Source organism: Sinocyclocheilus grahami, unplaced genomic scaffold (assembly GCF_001515645.1).
Source record: "Sinocyclocheilus grahami isolate Dianchi unplaced genomic scaffold, SAMN03320097.WGS_v1.1 scaffold409.1, whole genome shotgun sequence".
NCBI lineage: Eukaryota > Metazoa > Chordata > Actinopteri > Cypriniformes > Cyprinidae > Sinocyclocheilus > Sinocyclocheilus grahami.
In genome coordinates this window covers 178,213-199,128 of record NW_015505588.1, presented here as the reverse complement: position 1 = coordinate 199,128, position 20,916 = coordinate 178,213, and the positions used below count along the sequence as shown (strand labels likewise).

The window sequence follows — 20,916 nt, the reverse complement described above, 5'->3', positions numbered from 1 at the left end:
AGGTTCAATAACACCTCATAGTTGCCATTATGAACGAAATTATCAACACGAACAAAAACCACTGGAAGCTCTCTGCTACCACTTCAAACATTTCCTCTCCTCTCCAGGGAAATTTAAAGTCCCTCTGAATAGCAGCACCTGGAGTCGGTCTACGAGGTCAGACTGTGTGGTCAATATCTCAATCAAAGCAAAAGAAAATTCCCCTTGGCTTTTTTGTGCATAAAGTGGTTGCTTTTGAGGCTGCAAAAACTTTTCACTTGACAGGGTAGACTAATCAATATCCAGGTCTGCAGACACTGACTGTACAGCTCTCTGAAGAGGTCTTTTGAGTGTCCACATAGAAACAAGACTTGTCACATAAAGCCAAGCTACAGGTCTGTCCAACCCCATTGTGAGGTACGGCCCAACTTTGAGGACAAAGGTAGATAATAAGTAAAGCAACCAAAGAGCTGAATGTTGCCACTGATTCAGAGTAAACAGGGCTGGCTAGAAATAGCTCTGACCAAGAGGGAGTTTTATTGCAGGGCTAAAGTTTAGAGGAAAACAAATGGAAAAAGGGAGCATTGGTGTACAATAGATTACAGCTTCACTGTACAACCATCATGTATGTTTATATTAATGTACAGGCTTGCATGCATACATAACATATAGTGGGGTCCAATATAGTATTGAATCAGTGGAACACACACACAGAAAAAAAATCCCACAACACTCTTAAAAATAAAGGTGCTTCACGATGCCATAGAAGAACCTTTTTGTCTAAATGGTTCCATAAAGAACCGTTAACATCTGTAGAACCTTTCTGTTTCACAAAAGGTTCTTTGTGGTGAAAAAAGGTTCTTCAGATTACAAAAAGGTAAGAAAGAGATGGTTCTTTAAAGAAACTTTTACTGAATGGTTCTTTGTGGAACCAAAAATGGTTCTTCTATGGCATCGCTGTGAAGAGCCTTTTAAAGCACCTTTATTTTTAAGAGTGTATATAAGGTCATTTACATATGCATGTATTTCTAAAATGTATAATTATAACTAATGGTTTTCATAGCATAACTCTTTCACCCTCATATACAGTATACACATACACATTCATCCAGACACATTTCTGAATTATTAACACTAAGACTAAAACATTAATATGGGACACAAGCAGAGTTAATCACCCAAAAGCAAGTGTCTGAAAGTTTTAGTGAAATTTCAGTTGATGATTCAGTTTACAAACGGATGCACCACCCCATTTAAAGTTATTGAACCGCTAATGTGTATGTATGTATGCAGATGATCATTTGTATTATAGAAGGAGCAGAAATTCTAATTCAAATATAGATGTGGTTGATGCTTCAAACAGAGAACACACTCAAGAAGCTTATTTTAGGTTCAGTATAAGTCGCCCATGAAATTGAGAAAGACAGTGCTGTGGAAAATTGCTGCAAAATGTTTGGAGAATTAAAGTCCTTGTGTTGAAGCCTTCCTGAGTGTATTATAATGCTCACGGTTATGTTTTGCAAAGTATTTAAAATGACTAAAAAAATACTTTATTAAAATTTGAAATGAACAAAATGAAATAAATAATAATAATAATAAAAAAATCATGGGTCTGCAAAATATATAGTCATCTCGATCTTGTCATGGCTGATGTTGTCTCTAAATCTACTGTATACAAAAATAAATAAATAAATAAATAAAATAGTCTATGTACTGTATGATACAGACAGTATGTATATACATGAATACATATTGCTTTTATATTTGCTATATAAAAAAGTACTCTGTTTAAATTATAAAAATAAATAAGTGCTCATAATACAGAAAAGAACTCTGGGATGGTAGCTGAAAAACTGGTTAGAGAATAGAGCTTGGAGATTTGATGATTAGTTGGGCATTATGCAAGAGAGTGAGTGTAATCAGAAAAAAAAAGAGTTTACTAATCATTTCAAAATAAAATTAATAAAGGCTGTTGTACTTTTTAAGAAGCTCATGTTTACAAACAAACATACACCCCAACTTACTCCGACATACACATTTAAAGGTAAAGAAATTAAAATTTGCTGACAATTTACTGACCCTCAGGGCTTCCAAATCTGTTCCAAAATTACATCAATCGCTCATTCACCAATGGATCATCTGGTGAGTGGGTGCAGTCAGAATGAGAGTCCAAACAGCTGATGAAAAAAAGCAATAAGCCATAAGTGAATCCACATGACTCCAGTCCATCAGTTAACATCTTGTGAAATGAAAAGCTGTACATTTGTAAGAAACAAATCCATCATTGAGCATTTTAATTAGCTTCTGACCAAAATACAAGTTCATAATCCATAATAACACTTCCTCTAGTGAAAAAGTCCATCAATTTCATTTTGGGTGAACTTTTCCTTTTAGTTGCCATTAAAGGTATAACTCTTTAATATAGTAAATGTATTACTGAATGAATGAATTTAATGTAATACAATTTAATGTATGAGTTTTCTTTTTTAATGCATTGGTGGATTTAGTTATACATAACCCTTAATGGACCAGAGCAGCAAAGCTTTAATTTGACTCTGGTAATTAATGCACCACTGATTCGGCGTGACCATAAGGGCTTACACAGTTGACACCCCATTCACCATGTATATTTGTGTGTGTATGTGTGTTTATTTGGTCAGGCTCAATGCCACCAAGGTCTCCAGATGTGTAGATAATTGGACAATTCTTAAAGGGAATGGAACCAATTAAGACTCGAAGCAGATAAAGCCTCAGTCTCCCTTGGCCATCATATGCTCTCAGAACAAAAAAGATTTAGTTCCACTCCCATTAGCATGGTGTCCTCATACTATATACAGTATATTTAAATAAACTGGAATATATGGCTCAAACATTTTCTGCACTATTCTACAAAAGTGATTATTATTTATATATAACTGCTATAGAAACACGCAAAAGTCACATCACATACTAAAGCCAGACTGAGTTTGTTTTCAATGCGTATTAGTGTTAAAGTTGTATTTAAATCAACAGGCAAATCTTAAATATATAGCATCATAACAGCAAGCTGTTGCATTGACAATCTCAGCAGGGAAGTCAAATTATTCCTCGTGGAAATGAGTGAAATCTCCTCTCGCCCGCCTGTGTCTCACAGCAGGCAGAACACATGATATATTTCATATGTGATTTACACAATTTAACTTTGATAGAAACTCCACGGGGAGTTGGTAGTACTCCACTTAAGAATTAATTCCAGTCTTTCTGCACTAGCAATGATATGCTAGCTAGCTAATTTGCCACACAATAAATCAAGAGCTGACAGTGTTTTACAAAACACCAACAGTGGAAAAACTTTGCAATAAGCAGGTCGGTCACTTAAAGTTCCCAAAGTGAAATCTGCAATTTGGTATCTGCATGCTTCATCTATCATATTTAAGCCAGACGTCTATTAGTGCGCTGTAACTCGTTGGAGACAAGCTCTCATCTAATTGCCCTCACCCTTAAGTACTTCACATCTCTGATGACAGCATAGCCATCTGCATTTTAATGTGCTATCATTATGAAATAAATGGTGTGAGGTCCTATATGCTGCTGAGTTTGTCTTAAGTCAGTTTGAGTTGAATTCTTGACAGCTATTGATGGACCTAAATTAATAATAAAAATAATTCTTGGCTGAAAGCAAACCAAAAATTGAGGACATTTCGGGCCAAAAAGCCGAAGTTCTTATTTTAGATTGACTTTTGTTTTGATTGATTACCAGTATATATACTACTACTTTTATTCTGCAAGAAAGGTGTCAGTAAAAAAAGACATTGAAATAAATTATAATTAAAATATAAAAGCAGATATTTTAAGTTTTTTGAAGTCACCCAAAATGTAGGTTTTGCTGTGCCTTTAAACTCATATGTAAATACCTTTGAGATAAGAACTGGTTACTTGATGTGTGTTTACATGAAAATATGGTTTTAAAGATTTAAGTTGCTTTAGAGTTCTCAACTAGAAACTTGCTTTCAAAAACCCTTCAATCATTAAAATCTTCCCAGAGATTTACATAAAGAAACAAACTAGCCTTAGTGTCTTTAGGTATTACTTCAAACTGTCCTAGATTTTAACATGTTGGTCTGTGCAGTGAAACGAACTGATAGGTTGTCTTGGCTTTCTCGACAAGTGCTACCAACTCCAGCATCCATTTCCCCTGCTGCAGCCGTTCGATGACAGCTAGCTAAACTACATGGTGATCACCATCCATCACAGGGGTCCACGGTTATAATTCTGTGTTCTATACCCCTGCTTTTCATTACTCTGACTTACGGAGTGAAAAGGGAGGCAGCGTTGAACGATCCGTGCTGTTAATTCTCTCGTCCGCTGCTCCTTTATACCCTGTTCTCTCCATCATCAAAGTAATTACAGTTCCCGTTTTCCCAAGCTGAAGGTGTAAAATTCAATCAGCAGCCAAGCAAATTTAAATCCCCAGTTCCGATATGTAGAGGCAACAGAGCACACATTATTGATTTATCTGTTAAGCCCCTTTTTGCTTGCTGTAACACTGCATGTGCATAACTACATAGCCATTCCCTTCCTATTCCCTTCATTTTCAAAACAATAAATTATGCACTGTGCAAAAGCATAAAACAAGCAGTTTTTACTGCGGTCGATCAGTATCTCAAGGGTTTTTGACCGTAAGTACTGCATGGTTAAATGCTCTCTCAGGTACTTTTTTAAATTTATGAATATTTTATATTAAAATTACATGTAACTATTGGAGTTTTTGTGCAATAGACTGTAACATTTTCCAAAATGATATTCAATAACTCATTACAAAAGTACTGACAATACAAATACGTGTAGCATGATTTCCCAGTATACTAAACAATATAGTGGCTGGTGTAAGTAAATAAATAAATCTATATTCTTTTCTTGAAATAATAACATAATATACAAATTAACTGAAATAAAATAAAATATATATTTTTTAAAATCATTTTTTCAGCTAGTTTCCAAGGCAACATATATCATTTTAGTTCAATTTTTATTAAATTGAAGTACTACAATAACTAAAAACAAAATTTAACACACACACACACACAATTACTATAACTAAAAAATAAAATGAAACCAGAAAATATATAAGAATAGTAGTATTATAATCATAATGTCAATTGTTGAGCTTGTTATGGAGTGAGCCAAGTGTTAAGTTTAAATCTTTTTAATATAACAAATACAGTATTAGCAGCACATACATTATTATTGTGAGTTATAACAGTATAGTATTATACTGAGTTCTAACGGCAAAGAGACTTGTCAGGAGCAGACTGCTTACCCCATTTTTTGAATGCTGACAGATAGCACAAGTAAGAGGGCGTGGACAAGTATAACAGGGAGCTAGATGGAAAAATGTTACCCGATAGGTCACAACTCATTTTCAATGAAAAGGGTGAGCGTAACAGAGAGTGGGCACAACCTTATGAAACTGCTGTGATGAAGTGAAATGCAGCCCTAAATCTGTTTGACACCGTCCATCCCTATGAACTTCCAGAATAAAACAAAAGAACATGTCAGAGATTCAGAGATTTTCCTGCTTTTGCATTTTGTATATATATATATATAAATGCATACATACATTGACCAGCTGCCAAATACCCAAATGCCCTTAGAATGGTTTAAGCTGGTTTTCTCAACAAGAATGCATGACAAAAACCTGTTTATCCCTAAACATTGTCAGCTAAACTGCATTTAAGTAGTTGAGGCTAATGTTGTTGTATTGCTAAAATAAAGTGCATTCATCTTCATCTCTCTCTCCCTGACAGATTCATTTAGGAGAGGTGTGGTGCTTGAGGTGTCATGTTTTTTGATTCTTCGTGTGTACTGTATGTCTGCCAAGGCAAAAACAACGACTCATCCCGCATGTCTCTCCTGTTACACTGTTTTTCCATTTCCAAAGCCCATATTCCTGCTCAGCTTACAGAAGAGGAAGACTGCCAATTGCCATGTAAATAATATTACCGCAACATATTTTTAGAATTAAAAATCATCTACTTAAATATTTTTTTCTTTACAATAACAAAATATGCTATACAATAGAAATGATACAGCTATAATTTAATTTTAACTGATAAACACACAAATCTTCTTGCTGATATACAGTATATATATTTTTAATCCTTGCTAGTCAACTAATTATATTTTTGGTGACAACCCATTAGAATTTGCAACAACAATGTAGAACACGTTACGGGAAAAGCAAGCATTTATTTTTGCAAGCCATGAACACAATACTGGATCTCTTATTATTATTTTTTTTATTATTGAGACCTCACTAAAAAGTTACAACACTTTCACTGGGGCAGTATCCTTTCAAAAAGGTTTTAATATGCATACTTCACAAACTAATATGTAATTTGGGCTACTAATGTGTGCCATTTATATGTACTGTATAAAGATACCTTTTACAGCTTCATAACGTTTTTTTCTGAGCGTAAGTGTAATTTTTTACAAAACTAAAGGACTAGTTGGAATTATTTCCTGTTGTAATCAACATTAAGGCACAAATGCTGCTGATTAAGCTTAACTTTGTAACCTGAAACATTACATTAAGAGGTTTTTACACACCTAAAATTAATACCCTCCACTTTTGTGAGAAAAATCTAAACTAAGTGCTATAAATTCTAAGACAGTTTGGCTCACATCCAACACAAAAGTGAAAAAGCAAAACAGAGCCTGAAAGGATTAATAAATGATCTACTTATAGAGCCCCTTTCAGTATATATTTGTCTTAAAATTGTCTCTTCAGCGCGTCTGTGCTGCTGTTCTCTCAGAAGGAGAGCCTGTGAATCTGAGCCCATTACAGCTCTGTGCTGGTGATTTACTACAGTCCTGACTGAGAGCACCGCACACTTCTGTGTGTGCAGGCACGTGTTGCACTCCACTGATACATGGCCAGCTGTTTGCCCACGATAAGGCCTTTGCAAGGAGAGGGAAGAACCATAGAGAATTCCATTAATCTAAGAAAAGCAATGCTCTCTGCTGGTAAGCCATATCAGTATAGAAAGAAAACATCTTTCATAGGGTTACATCTATGAAATTGAGTCATAGTTTAGATACTGATACATATAAGCGGCCCTCACTGCGATTACACTGAAAACGTAATCTAGTTATATTGTGTCAAGATGGAGTACTAGTCAATGGCCCCAGCAATAAATAATGTTATTGTTTTCATTGTCTTAATCCTTGTAGCCTCTAATAAAAGAGGTTATGGCACCAAAAATGTGTGAAACTTCACACAGGTGATCAGACAGCTTATTAATTGTAGTATATTATAGTACTTTGTATAATATGTGTCTATATTGCTGGAAAATAGTTATATACAAAATAAGAATCAAAGATGAAGAAATTATAATTTAATAAAATAAAATATTGATGACATGACAGCTTGGTGGTACATTTAGGGCCCTATGATTTCCGCAATGTGGAAAACAGGGACGGAATCGCAGAATACAGTCAAAAAATTAAATTTACTGTATAAAGAAGAATGTCATGGAATTTGCCAATTTTTGAATGAATAAATCAAAAGTCAGTACACTTAAATCTAAACGCGATATGGACTAGTGTATGTTAATATTAAGCTCTAAAAACACTGTTTAAATATGAATCTTGCATGTCTCTGTATCGTCATATCATATAAAGAGATAAACTTAAAGCCCTTCACAACATCCTGTCAAAATAAAAGTTCGGTTTAGCTTGAAGAAACTGTGACAGAAATATATTGATAATGATAGTACTACTACTAATAAAATTATTATTAAAACATTATCTTTAAGGAATATTTAGCATAAAAAAATATTTACCAGAATTTATTTATAAAACCATTAAAATGGAATTCAGAAAATTAATGGAATACTAAAATTGTATTTTTGTTAAACTTTTAATAAATTGCTTTTAAACTGCAAGTTTCAAGATTTCACACAAGAACAGCTTGTTTCAAGAAATCTTGAAAGTTACAGTTTAACAGCAATTTATTAAAAGTTTAACAAAAATTACATTTTAAGGCCCTATGAGATGTTTTCCCCCTCAAATTTAGTTAAATTTTTACCAAATTCTGTCTTCCATTAATTTTCAGATTCAAGATTTCCATTAATTACTCATGCTTTTGATTAATACAATTTAAATGTAACCATTAAAACAGAGTCTAGAAATATTAAAATGAAAAAAAAAAACAATGGAATCCAGAAAAATTACAACGGAAAAAATGGAATTTGGAAAAAAATAAAAGGGAACTTGGGAAATAAGGCACTAAATATTGGTGTTTATGAGTGATATAATTCTGGAGTTTAAATCTCAGAAATTTAAAATTCTCTCCGTTTATCAGCTGCTACACATAAGCCACTGAGGCACATTTTATTTTGTGATTTGATTAGCTTGACCTGTACTGTACAGCGAGAAGAAACATTTTGTCATGGATAGATCACATTCCTGCTATGATACTGACAGATAGCAGCTGAAGTGAGAGGGGGCTGAGAGGTATAGCACAGGAAGCTGCTCTGACAATTTTACTCGGTAGGTCACAGTTTATTTTCAATAAGTGGGGTGAGTGAAATGGGTACTATTCCTTGAAACTGCTGCGATGAGTGATAAGATGCGGAGTGCACATCTAAAAGCAGACAGTCGAGAACGTAGCCACCATAGGGAACTACTATATCACCTATGCCAGGATCCAGCACTGTTAGTTAGGATCAAGAAGCCCTCTATAATACCTGGAGAAAGCTATCTGTTAGCATTACCAATCATCTCTGATACAGTTGCTTGGCTAGAGCACAAAGTACTTCTAGAAACAATTGTTTTTGAGCATCTGTACCATAAATGCCATGAAAGTAATAACTCTAGAGTTGAATAAAAAATGCTGTGACATGCTCATGCTGACAGATTTGTTCTTTCAGTTAAGGGAATTTAAAGATATTGATCTTTTAGCAAAGAAAAAGAAAGAACAGTAGAACAAGATTAAGATTTTTCATCTTTGATCTTAATCAATTAAAAAATAACTAATTAATTGCACATTTTCCTGTACTTAATCACAATTTTAATCACAACAAAAATTGCATATTATTATAATATATTTAAATTATCATCATTTCACATTGAATCTACAAAATAATGTAAAAACAACAAAGATTTTAAATATTTGTTTAATGGCATTTTTAATTTGATGAGACAAACCAGCCTAAAAATCTAACTTTTAAAAGTTTTTGTAATCATAACAACAAACAGTGCAGCATCAAGTGATATCAATATAGTGAAATATTTGCAAACTATATAGTGCTTGCAAAGTACACAAGAACACACAATTACTTTTGAATGGCCGCATAATGGTGCAGTTCTAGCATATAGCTAACTAGACCTTGCTAAACCCCAAAAGTAAAAATACAAGCTATTTCCTGAAAATAAAGGTTTTGTCATGTTCACACATATGGTTCAAGCTTTTGAAAAAGAAAAAAAAAGACATGAAATATTTATTTTGTTAAGTCTTTTTTTTGTACAAGCTGTTCTTGTGTGCTGTTTATGCAGATCCTGGAAAGCAATCAGAGGTTTTATGAGTGTTCTAACTGTAAATAAATATAATTTCTGTCTGCCATAATAGCCCTGGTGTTAGAAAAAATTGTGATGTTTGGATTTGTGGGTCTTGGATTTTGTCTTTCTCAGTCTGATAATACCTTGAAAGGTTTAGGTCATATTGTCTTTCAGGTATTATATTTCCATTTGATGTGTTTAAAAGGCCAGGCTCAGTCGGCCCTAATGGATATAAACCTGATAAATCCATATTATACATTTGAAAGATGACTTACTGTTTCTTTGCCAAAAAAAAAAGTTGTAGAATCAACAGAAAGTCAGTAGCACTATCAAAAGCTTTTAAATATATAGATATATAGATGGATATTAGTCTATTCATTTATCAATCTATTTTCTAAATGCATATTATATCTTCTCTCTCCCCACCCCCCTCCCATAATGTTTAATCTAAATGTCACAACTGGAACTTCCAATAATTTTTTTGATAATCCGTCACACTTTAATCACATTGTTTTGCTTTGTGAACACTATCTGAATGGAGGCCCTTAAAAAGACCAGGGAAAATCAGTAACGCCACCAAGTACACATGAACAGAACAGCTCTTACACAAGTCCTGAATCTGATCTCTTTTCTCATCTGCTCCTGCCAGTGTGCTTTTATCTGACTGGCATTAGAGACAGAACTTTGGGTGTAATGAGTCAGGGATATTTATGGTCCTTGTATCCTGTGCTGGATAAGCTTACTCTCCTCACGCTAATCTGGTTAAAGAAGCAGAGCACGTGGATGACCTAGCTGGCTAAATGACGACCTCTAGGTGTGAAGGCCTGCTGTTTGCTACGCCTGCGACTTCTAATCATGTCCGACTGAATGGAATGCACAAATGGAATATCAAAGACAAATTAACAATGACTAAATTTTATTAAGAAGAACAACTCAAGAACTTCTATTGAAAATAGATTAAAAATAAATATTTTTTTCTGTCTATATGTACACATATGAAATCTATACAAAGCTGCATGGCACCTCAGAACTTAACTATGCCAGAAACCTATTGAGAGTACACCAGTAAAAAGTAATATTTCCGAGAGCTCCATTTTTGATGTTTCACATTAGTAGAACTGGATGTATCCCAATATATTCACTTACCTTTGACTTCCTAAACATCACCAACATATGGTATAGCAGAAAGGGGAAAAACACTTAAATAACTAAACACTGCATCATCCGCATTGGTGTGGTATTAGATCAGTGTTTCTCAATCCTGGTCCTGGGCGCCCCCCAGCACTGCACATTTTTTGTGTCTCCCTAATCAAACACATCTGATTCAACTCATTAGCTCATTAAAAGAAACTCCATGACCAGAAATGGGTGTCGGATAAGGGAGACATAGAAAATGTGCAGTGTTTGGGGGCGCTCAGGACCAGGGTTGAGAAACACTGTATTAGATACTTGCACTTAACATTACATGAAAATCAAGCTAAAATGTAGTTTTTGACCAGCAAAGGACGGAAATCTGTGTTTTGTCTGTCAGTAGAAAGACCGCATCTGAGGCAGCATGTGCATCGCATATACTCTTTCATCAACTTTTACAGGGTTATATAACGTTTATTGTAGTTATATGGGCGCTTAGTTTTTCTTGTTGTTTAATACACTTGGCCAAAATCTCATGATATAAACGATGAAGCGCAATATGCACAGGATATTTAAAACATACAAAAGTATATTGGCTACAACTAGACAGCAAATAGCCTACTTCTCTGCTCTTCAAACACACAAAAAATATTAGCCTTTACAGACATAGTGATTGAAAAAGAAAACGCTGTACTTATTCAAACATCAGTTATTTATTTACCCTTGCATTGCGAACAAGCGGAGATCTGTCTGCTCCAGGCTGTGCGCGGCACGTCAATCTGAATGGAGGCGGGGTGAAGTTACGAGGTTTCGCTGACAGTTTGAGGATACAATGGCGTTACGAAGTTTTTCTGACAAGTTCTTTTTAATGCTTATCATGGGTTAAATATTTGTAAAACCCCCTGAGTTAAAATAATAATAACAAAAAATATAATAGAGATATGAAGTTTGGATAATATTAATAACTCCCATACTCTGCCATACGGAAATGCCGCCCCTGGTGACAAAGGTTCTACGATTAATTTAATGACTGTTCATTGATTCATTGATTTACCAGTTCTGGTTCAGAAAACAATAGACAAGTCCTGTTTGTCCTATTTATTTGTGCATATTCTGTTCTATTTGATGGTTACATTTTACACTTTAGCTTTGACAGGTGCAACATAAGAGATTTGTTGATAGCCTCTTTGATGCCATGTGAAACAGTTATGGTTAGGTCAGCTGACCTTAATAAAAACAAGTGACATATATAGGGTGGTTATTAAATTAATCTTTCAACTTGAACACTTTTTTAACAATACAAAGTTTTGAGCAGCAGACATGAATTTTCATGATCGGTTCAGAGGATTATGCATAAAAACTGCATTTAAAGGGGTCATATGATGTTGCTAAAAAGAACATTATTTTGTGTATTTGGTGCAATGAAATGTGTTTATGCGGTTCAAAAAACACATTATTTTCCACATACTGTACATTATTGTTTCTCCTCTATGCCCCGCCTTTCTGAAATGCGTAGATTTTTACAAAGTTCATCGGTCTGAAAAGCGAGGTGTGATCTGATTGGCCAGCTATCCAGTGCGTTGTGATTGGCCAAATACCTCAAGTGTGTGACGGAAATGTTACGCCCCTTACCATACTGCGATGCCCTGTCCAGCCGGAGCGACGAGACAAAAACATTAAAACCCATTATAAATGAGGCATTTGTTGCAACCAGTGGGGACATAATTACGGATTATAATGACTTATACTGTCTTTTTACGCATTTATACTTTTACGCACTTATACTGTCTTTTTACGCTACTCTACCAGGATCAGGAAACAATCCTCCATAAAATGTGCTGCACACATCTGAATATTTGGGTTGAACTGTTCTGGAACAGTGTTGTAAATACAATTTAACCACTGATTTCTAAACGTGTCCTCTTTTGGAAGGCCAAACAAAGTAGTTTTGCTTTCACAACGAAATACAGCGTCACACACGGTGGCCTTGAGTGAGTGGCGGCAGGTGGATTCAACGAAGGAGCGGCTGGCGGCAACAATACTACAGCGAGAATAAAGGTTACACCTTCTTTCTTTGCGTGAACATTTGGGCGGCGTTATGCAAATCTTCCCACATTGTGACGTAGACATGTGGGGGCGTGTTAGAATGAGCCACTTTAGGTAGGCGTGGTTGACTCTTAAAGGGGTCATACGATGCGATTTCAAGTTTTCCTTTCTCTTTGGAGTGTTACAAGCTCTTGGTGCATAAAGAAGATCTGTAAAGTTGCAAAGACTAAAGTCTCAAATCCAAAGAGATATTCTTTATAAAAGTTAAGAGTCAGCCACGCCTACCTAAAACGGCTCATTGCCCCCACCTATCTACGTCAATATGTGGAAATATTAGCATAATGCCGCCCAAATGTGCACGCAAAGAAAGAAGGTGTGGTTTCAGGAACGCAGTATTATTGATGCAGCCATGTCAGGGACAGTGTTGCCAATTTGGGGAACAATTCCAAGGAGATTGTCAATTTTGGGGCAAGTACTCAAGATTAATAGTCAGAGTTGCACAGCATGACCATCACATGTAAACCAGTGATAGTAATCACGATCACGAGCTCTTTGGATTGACTTTCCCCCCCACCTAGAAGACAAAGAACAGACTGAGATTCCTTATGACCTCTGGTCTTCACAGAACATGTCCTTGTTCACAGAATGGTACAGAAACTGTCTTTTACAGATGTAGATGCACCAAAATGAACTCAAAAAGGCTTATTAACTAATATCAGTCCATTGCTTAACTCCATATCATGTATGTAACCCACACATTAGACTATCATGTTTTAATCATTTATTGTGTTTGTCTTTTTAATAACTACTGAATAGCTTAAGGATTCATATTCATGTTTAGTATGTGTGTGTTTGAATCTTCTTGCACGTTCCTAAAACGTTTCATCCAATCAATTATTTGTCAAATGTATCTTATTCTTGTTATATAAATCATGTCCAAAATTATACTCTGCAAGAGCGGGAAAATTCGGACCATGTGACTTATGAGATGACACGTTAATTTATGTATTGGGAGGAGAAATATACAACACCCTGAGCCAAGATCATTTCTAATTGGTCAAGGCACCATTTGGGATGTGTCCAAAAGCCCAGTTTAAATACTCAGGACACCATCAAATCATTGCTTTTTAGCCATGTTGCTTTTAGCATGCTTTTTGCATCTAGCTTTTAGTTTTTCACTTTTAGTAATGCGGCTTTTTAGTCATAGCTTTGAGCTATGCTTTTTAGTCATCGTCTGTTTAACTCTTTAGCTTTTTTGGTCATGGCTTCTAGCCGTGCTTTTCAGTCATCGCTTTTTGCACTCTTTGAGTGTGCTCTAGCTTACACGCCAGCTCCTCCACAACCATGAAGAGAAATGCCACCTAGTCTCGTCAAACTTTACGTCTATTTCTTTACTTTAGTTTATTTTATTTTCCGTTGAGAGTTTTGTGTTCTGAGTTAAGTTGCCTAACGCTGTGTCTCCGAGTCCGACCTCGAGTGTCGTCTAAAACTTCAACCAGCCCACAAGCATCGTCAGCCAACGCCCAACCACTGGCTTCCCAAGACTGAACTTCCAGCCAATCAGCAATCTCGGGAAACCCCTTTTTCTGCAAGGACCACAACAAAGGGAACCCCCACCCACAGGCAAGCAAGTACCGTCACTCACTTTTTTAATATAAATTTGAACCTCATTGAGGAACTCAACTCGAGGGTTAATTAAGTGGTTGGTGGTTGTTCAGGTCTATGCAATTGCACATATTGCTGTAAACTTGGGATTTCACATTTTAATTTCCTTAAACTCATTCTTTCCTTACTTTCTTGCTTTCTGCAACTTGTGTGAATGTGTGAATGCATGTGTTCATGTGTTAGATTAGTTTTTATCTCTTAGATTTTTCCAATAAAGCCTTATTTATATTGAAAAGAGAAGTATCTTGTCTTTTGTGCTTTTTATCACTTAATCAAATTGTGTCATCTATAGGGACTGCTGAACAGACATTTAGAAGTTGACTGTAAAATGCAATGTATTGAAAATAATAATAAAACTCTGTAAACACTTTGCATTTTTACAACACTATAAGTGTGTCCCATCAGGTAACGAAAAGTTGTACACACACTTGTAGTCTTCATGCTCACTTGAACACTTGGGCCAAATACAGGAAATACGTCATATAAGTAGTCAAGTGCAAAGACCACAAGTGTGTGTATTTGGACAAGGCAACAGTGTGTTTCAGTGCAAAAGCAAAAGCACTTTATTTGGCCTTCCGGGAGTAGATGCAATTAGGAATCATTGGTTAAGATTTATTTACAACAGAACAGCACAACCCAGATATTAGAATTTGTGCAACGCATTTTATGGACAAGTTTTTTTAACCTAGAAGAGTACAAGGCTGGCTGTGCACAAAGGCTATTTGTAAAAAAAAGGGGGTAAATTCCGACTTTGCTACGACAATCTGGCGCTTCTGAATCAGTGACTGTAAGTATGTTTTGTTATTAGTTTAAGTATTTGCTATTGACTGTTCAAATGCGGAGTTTTGCGCAGTGCAGAGTAACGCATCGTGTGTGTGTGTGTGTGTGTGTGAGGGGAACAGAGTCACATCACAGGAGAGTGAACTGCCTGTCAGAAATCATAGCACATCAGCTGTTTTAACTGCGGATTGTGTACTGCATCATCACTGTGTCTGTCACGCGACTCTCTTGCCCTTTCGGGCTTGAACTGATGGTAAAAAAAAGAGAGGCGGGGCATAGAGGACCTACAATAATGTACAGTATTTGAAAAATAATGTGTTTTTTGCACATTAAAGCATGTCAACATATTCTGTTACACCAAATACACAAAATAATGATCTTTAAAATAGCATCATATAACCCATTTAACTTTTATAAATAATATTTCTTTGGATTTGAGACATTAGTCTTTGCAACTTTATAGATCTTCTTTGTGCACCAAGAGCTTGAAACACTTCAAAGAGAAAGGAAAAATTGAAATAGCATCATATGACCCCTTTAATTTCATTGCATGACCTGCACTTGGGATGTCTCAATTGGAGGGACAATTTGGAGAAGGATGATGTCCAGTCCTGTGCATTACAATGGCCCACACATCTAAATACTTTGTCCCTGACTGGTGTGATAAAGGAGATAGCAATAATATTAAATGGTGCCATCTAGATTTAGTCTGCCAGATTGTACCAAATGGGCTTAAAAAGAAACAGACTTTAAATTAAAAAAATTATAAAAACTACCTAAAAAGGACAGAGTGGAGCAATTCTCTGACAAATAATCACTCCCACAAGAGCTTCAAATACCAACATCTGTCACTGTGACAGTCATTCTCAGCTCAATGTTCACATACAACAGGGAGGTTTATGCTGAATTATACAAAATTTCTTCATTTTTTGAGTCAGATCTAATTCTTCATTTTTCTCATGCAGGTGCCATTTAGAATCTGAACCCAGATTAACGTCTGTGAGGTATGTTGAAGTTAAGAAAACAAAAGTTTTATTATTATTATTATTATTATTATTATTATTATTATTATTTTACACTTGGCACATGTCCAATGATTTGTTATGCATATAATATAATTAGTAATGAAAATTGAATATTAAATTGGAACGGAATGTAAAATGAAATTATTTTTACCTTGTGTGTTTATCCTGGCAGATTGCAAGTTTATTTGTTTTTAGCATGGATTTTGTACATTTTTACGTTTTTTTTTTTTTTTTGGCAGAATTAATTTACATTTATACACAGAAGTTTACTCATAAAGACAAAAACCATGCATATTTTACTAAATATTCATGTTTGACAGCTGGTAAATCAGCTCAGCTCTTTTGGAGGTACAGTACAGTTATGTGCTGCACCCTGATCAGTAAGTGAGTTGTCTCTCCACACCACTGCAGCTAAGTGCTTCTTTGAATGTGATGGGGGACACTCCTGCTGTGTTGCCTGCAGGCGAAATGTCATTGTATGATATAGTGTAGACACTGTGAGCAGCAGGAAACTGTCATGTGAAAGTCAATGCCATAACACTTTAGATGTCCCAAAGACAATTCATGGCCGGCAGGCGAAGTTATGATCACTATCCCAATAGGCGACGACACAGCGTTCCATTTTCTATCACTCCTCTTTCTTTAGGTCTGCCTGCCTTTCACTTCGCCTCTCCCACTCCAGATCGCACTGCCAAAATCTGTAATGTGTCAGTCATGCATGGCATGACTGAATTCATAGTGCCGAGTGACACTAGTTTGCCTTCAGAGCCTTACTTTGAAGAGATTTTGTTAGTCATGTAAAACATGGGTTTTCCAAGAGGAGTGAAAAGATAAGCATCAATTGCAATACATAAAAAACTGAATTTGATAAATAGTGTGGTAAAGTAAAATAAAAATGGATTGCTATATTAAGTTGGAATAATGAAAAAGTTCAGAATGATGAAAGATTTGCAGTGAAAGATTTATTTATTTGGACACTGTGATCAGTCCATTAACCCACAATGAGTTCTCAAACTGTAAATGAAAGAAAAAAAATACTTTATTTATAAAAGAATATTTATTTTACATTGTGGATTATTTTTAATTATTTAGTTTTATTATTATACAATTTATTGCTTTTTTATTTATTTTTCTTAGTCGTCACCATTATGGTTCTAAACTATGAAGTAGACAGCTTGCTTTGCCAACTGACATTAAGACAAAAGTAGAAAATATTTCCTTTGCAATAGTTTGTGGTGACAGTCTGCATTCAGTTTTAAGCACTTCTTGTGACTTAAACCATTGCAGCTTCACACTAATTGAGCTGCAGAAGTGTGACGAGAGAAACCCAACAGCAGAGTCCCAGAAAGACTTGTTGGAAGAGGAATTGTTGCAGACTAGAGCTGTGGCTTAAATATGCCTTGTGCCTGACTACAAACACACACACTTTGCTTTGATTTAAAATTCTAAGATTTGCTAAAGGACAAACAAGATTAAAGCTAAGACTCTATATTATTCTTGTGCCTCTGACATTTCACTATTTTTCAAACACTAGAAGTAGAATGTGTGGTTTTGAAAGAAGATTCTTTGGTGTAATATGGAAATATAAAACAAACATATTTACTGTCTTTTGAGAATTAAGTATTAGATGTTGAGTCTTCAGGTCTGTAATGGTTAACAATGCACATAATTATGAGATATTGTTAGTGGTTATTATTAGAGCACTCTCATTTGCATCATTCTTGTCTGAATAAGAGTTTTCTTGCCGCGTGTTTTGAGTTGAAGCTCCGTCCGGAATCCCAAGTGGGAGTTCTGAGATACTGGGGCGTTTTTATGGCCCTTTGTTTGAAAGCATGGTAATTTGCATATAAAACTTGGATCAAAATTATTAAAGACTCTTAGAACACTAATATGTTGCAGTAGGTGTAAACATACAATATACACTCTCAATTAGATCATCCGAATACGAATTCATAGATACTAAACATGGTAGGGTTATATATATGTATGCTGACAGGAGTGAGTGTTTCGATCATAAGCCTGCATAACAGTATACAATCTTAAAGACAAAATACATGATGACAATAATATACACAATGACCTGAAGGATCATGTGTGTTCATTCAAAGAAAGGTTTTCCTATTAATTAATTAGCAAAGAAAAGTCCTTCCCTTGTGGATTTTCCTCATGGGCAAGGAAGCGATATTCTTCACCTAAATTCCAGGAGGTCGTAAATGTATCTGGTGTCAGAGTTGCCATGGTAACCAGGGGGGCCTGGTGGCAGACATCCTGGCATCCAGTTTATTGGGTGAGGGGACTGTGACGATTTGTTAATCTAATGATTAATTGATTTGTTAAATTAAATGAAAAATAGTGTGTCTGATTGGTCCAGACGCTACAAGTTTAATCTTTATCGTCTAATTTTCAATCTTAAAATAAATTTTATACACCATCATTTTCGTTTCTATAACGTGTGAATATATCCCCCATTGTATTCTATAACACAAACAATCAGAGCACCTTGTTATCACTTGTTTTATTTTGATTTGCAGAGTCCGCTACTAGTTTACAGCCTGTTATCATCGCTAACATGGTTGCCGCTAATCTTGCTTACATTGCTTAAACTCAATTCTTTTACTTACTGTTACTTGCTTTAAATGGCGGATTTGTGCCTAACTTTGAGTGCAGGTAAGGACATGTTCGAGCTGCACTCGGTGCATCTCGAGTTGGAGGCCGTGGAGAAGCAGATCTGCGACCTGGTGGAGAAACAGGCCCAGCTGAGAGAGCGGAGAGCCACACTGGAAACATCCTGGGATGACTCTCACAAGTTCGGGGTAAGTATACAACACGCTGCTAACACTTCCACCACCTCTACTCAGTGTGTTTCTCTAGGGTGACCATACGTGCCATTTTTCCCGGATGCGTCCTTGCCAGGATTTGTTTTGGCTTTGTTTTCCTGTTTTCATGCTTGCTGAAGGTAATGATCGAAAAGTAGACCAATAACATGCAGTCATTGTACATAATGGACCAATCATGGTGTGTGTGAGAAGGTGAGATCTACGGTCAAAGTGATGCAATTACGCGTACATAGGATGTGTGTTCGACATAAAAGCAGGGCGGCTCAGATCGATCGGCGTTTGACGTCAAAGTACCTCGAGAGCATTTTGAAAGCATAAGGAACCATCTGTATGGTATTTTGATGTCATTCACCGATCGGTCTGCACACGCAAATAAAGCCAAAACCTAGATATTTTAGGCAATATAGAAATCCTGGCCAGGACGTGTTCGGGAAAAATGGCACGTATGGTCATCCTAGTTTCTCTGCACAGGCCCTGTGCACCCAGGACGTGATCTTCCCAGGCCTCCTTCACTTCGGCGCCGGGACACCACGGGCCCTGGGTGCACCAGCACCGGAAGACGCGAGCCAAGTCCCGGGCGAGGACCTCTCCCACTCCACCGCCTCCGGTCTTCGAGATCTGTCATGACAACTCTCAGAGGGATTAGCATGGCAATGTACATGACAATGTTAGTATATTTGGTCTTGGCGGAATAGATCTGCTACGCTGCTGCTGCTGCTGCTGCGGCAGAGAATGTACCAAGACTTGCTACTGCCAATACATCCACAACATGCTGCTGTCAGCATGTGAGAAATACTGCTACTGCACATATAACACATATGAATAACCCCCCATAAAGCAGGAGACACACGTTACACAAAACAATACAAGCCAATATATGCATGCCACTGAATTATGGATGTAACGGTATGAACATTTCTTATCACGATTATAGTGACCAAAATCATCATGGTTATCAGTATTATCACGGTATTGTTAAAATACAATTGCTGGAGATGTTCAAAAAGTAGCTACACATAAATCACTTCACCATGTTTTATATTTAAAAATCAACATACAACAAATAAAATGACTTTTTTTTTTGCATAATCACTAAAACAATAACATTACCAATGATATTCAGATTTTAAATGACAACTTGACTGACAACAGTTTAGTAGCATGTTGAAATATCTATATTCAAATAAAGCTTTGAAAAAGTTTCATAAAAAGGTAAACCTCACATTTCAGCCTTTAAATAAAGAAAATATATTGACTATATGAAGTCAAAATGATAATTGAGTAATAAATGATTATACAGTGGGGCAAAAAAGTATTTAGTCAGCCACCAATTGTGCAAGTTCTCCCACTTTTTTTTTTCTCATTTTGTCTCTCATAGTTGAGGTATACCTATGATGAAAATTACAGGCCTCTCTCATCTTTTTAAGTGGGAGAACTTGCACAATTGGTGGCTGACTAAATACTTTTTTTCCCCACTGTATGTATTTTATCTGCTCCATAAATGATTCTAGATAACTCAATAATGTGAGCCTTGGCTATCAATGTAAATGTGTGCTTCTGACGCTGCGTGCAACTGAAATCAACCACGCACTCATCACAATGAAAACAGCGACCTTAGAAATAACGAACGTGAACACTGGGATAATCGCCGCTGTATATGGAGAACCCCAGTTGAAATGCATACACAAGAATGCTTATTACATTTAACGTCTAGGTTACTTGTGTAACCCTCGTTCCCTGAAGGAGGGAACGGAGACGTTACGTCAGTGACTGACGAATTGGGATCTCGCCCGAGAGCCCAATCACCTTCGAGTGTTAACTAAACAAGCCAATGACAGTTGGCGTGCATGTTTCGCCACGCGCACCCCGCCCCGCAGCGCGGGTATAAAAGGAGAGCGCGTGCAAACGCACAT

The 20,916-nt window shown here is 36.1% G+C and overlaps 1 long non-coding RNA gene across 1 annotated transcript in view; it reads right to left on the bottom strand.

Annotated features, from left to right (window-relative positions):
• Nucleotides 1–18,549: 18,549 nt before the first annotated feature.
• The window catches only part of LOC107550861 (uncharacterized), a 21,738-nt gene continuing 19,371 nt past the window's right edge, over nucleotides 18,550–20,916 (bottom strand). Inside the window, exon 3 of the long non-coding RNA XR_001604708.1 lies at nucleotides 18,550–18,718. This is a non-coding gene — a long non-coding RNA (uncharacterized lncRNA). The remainder of the gene's footprint in view (nucleotides 18,719–20,916) is intronic.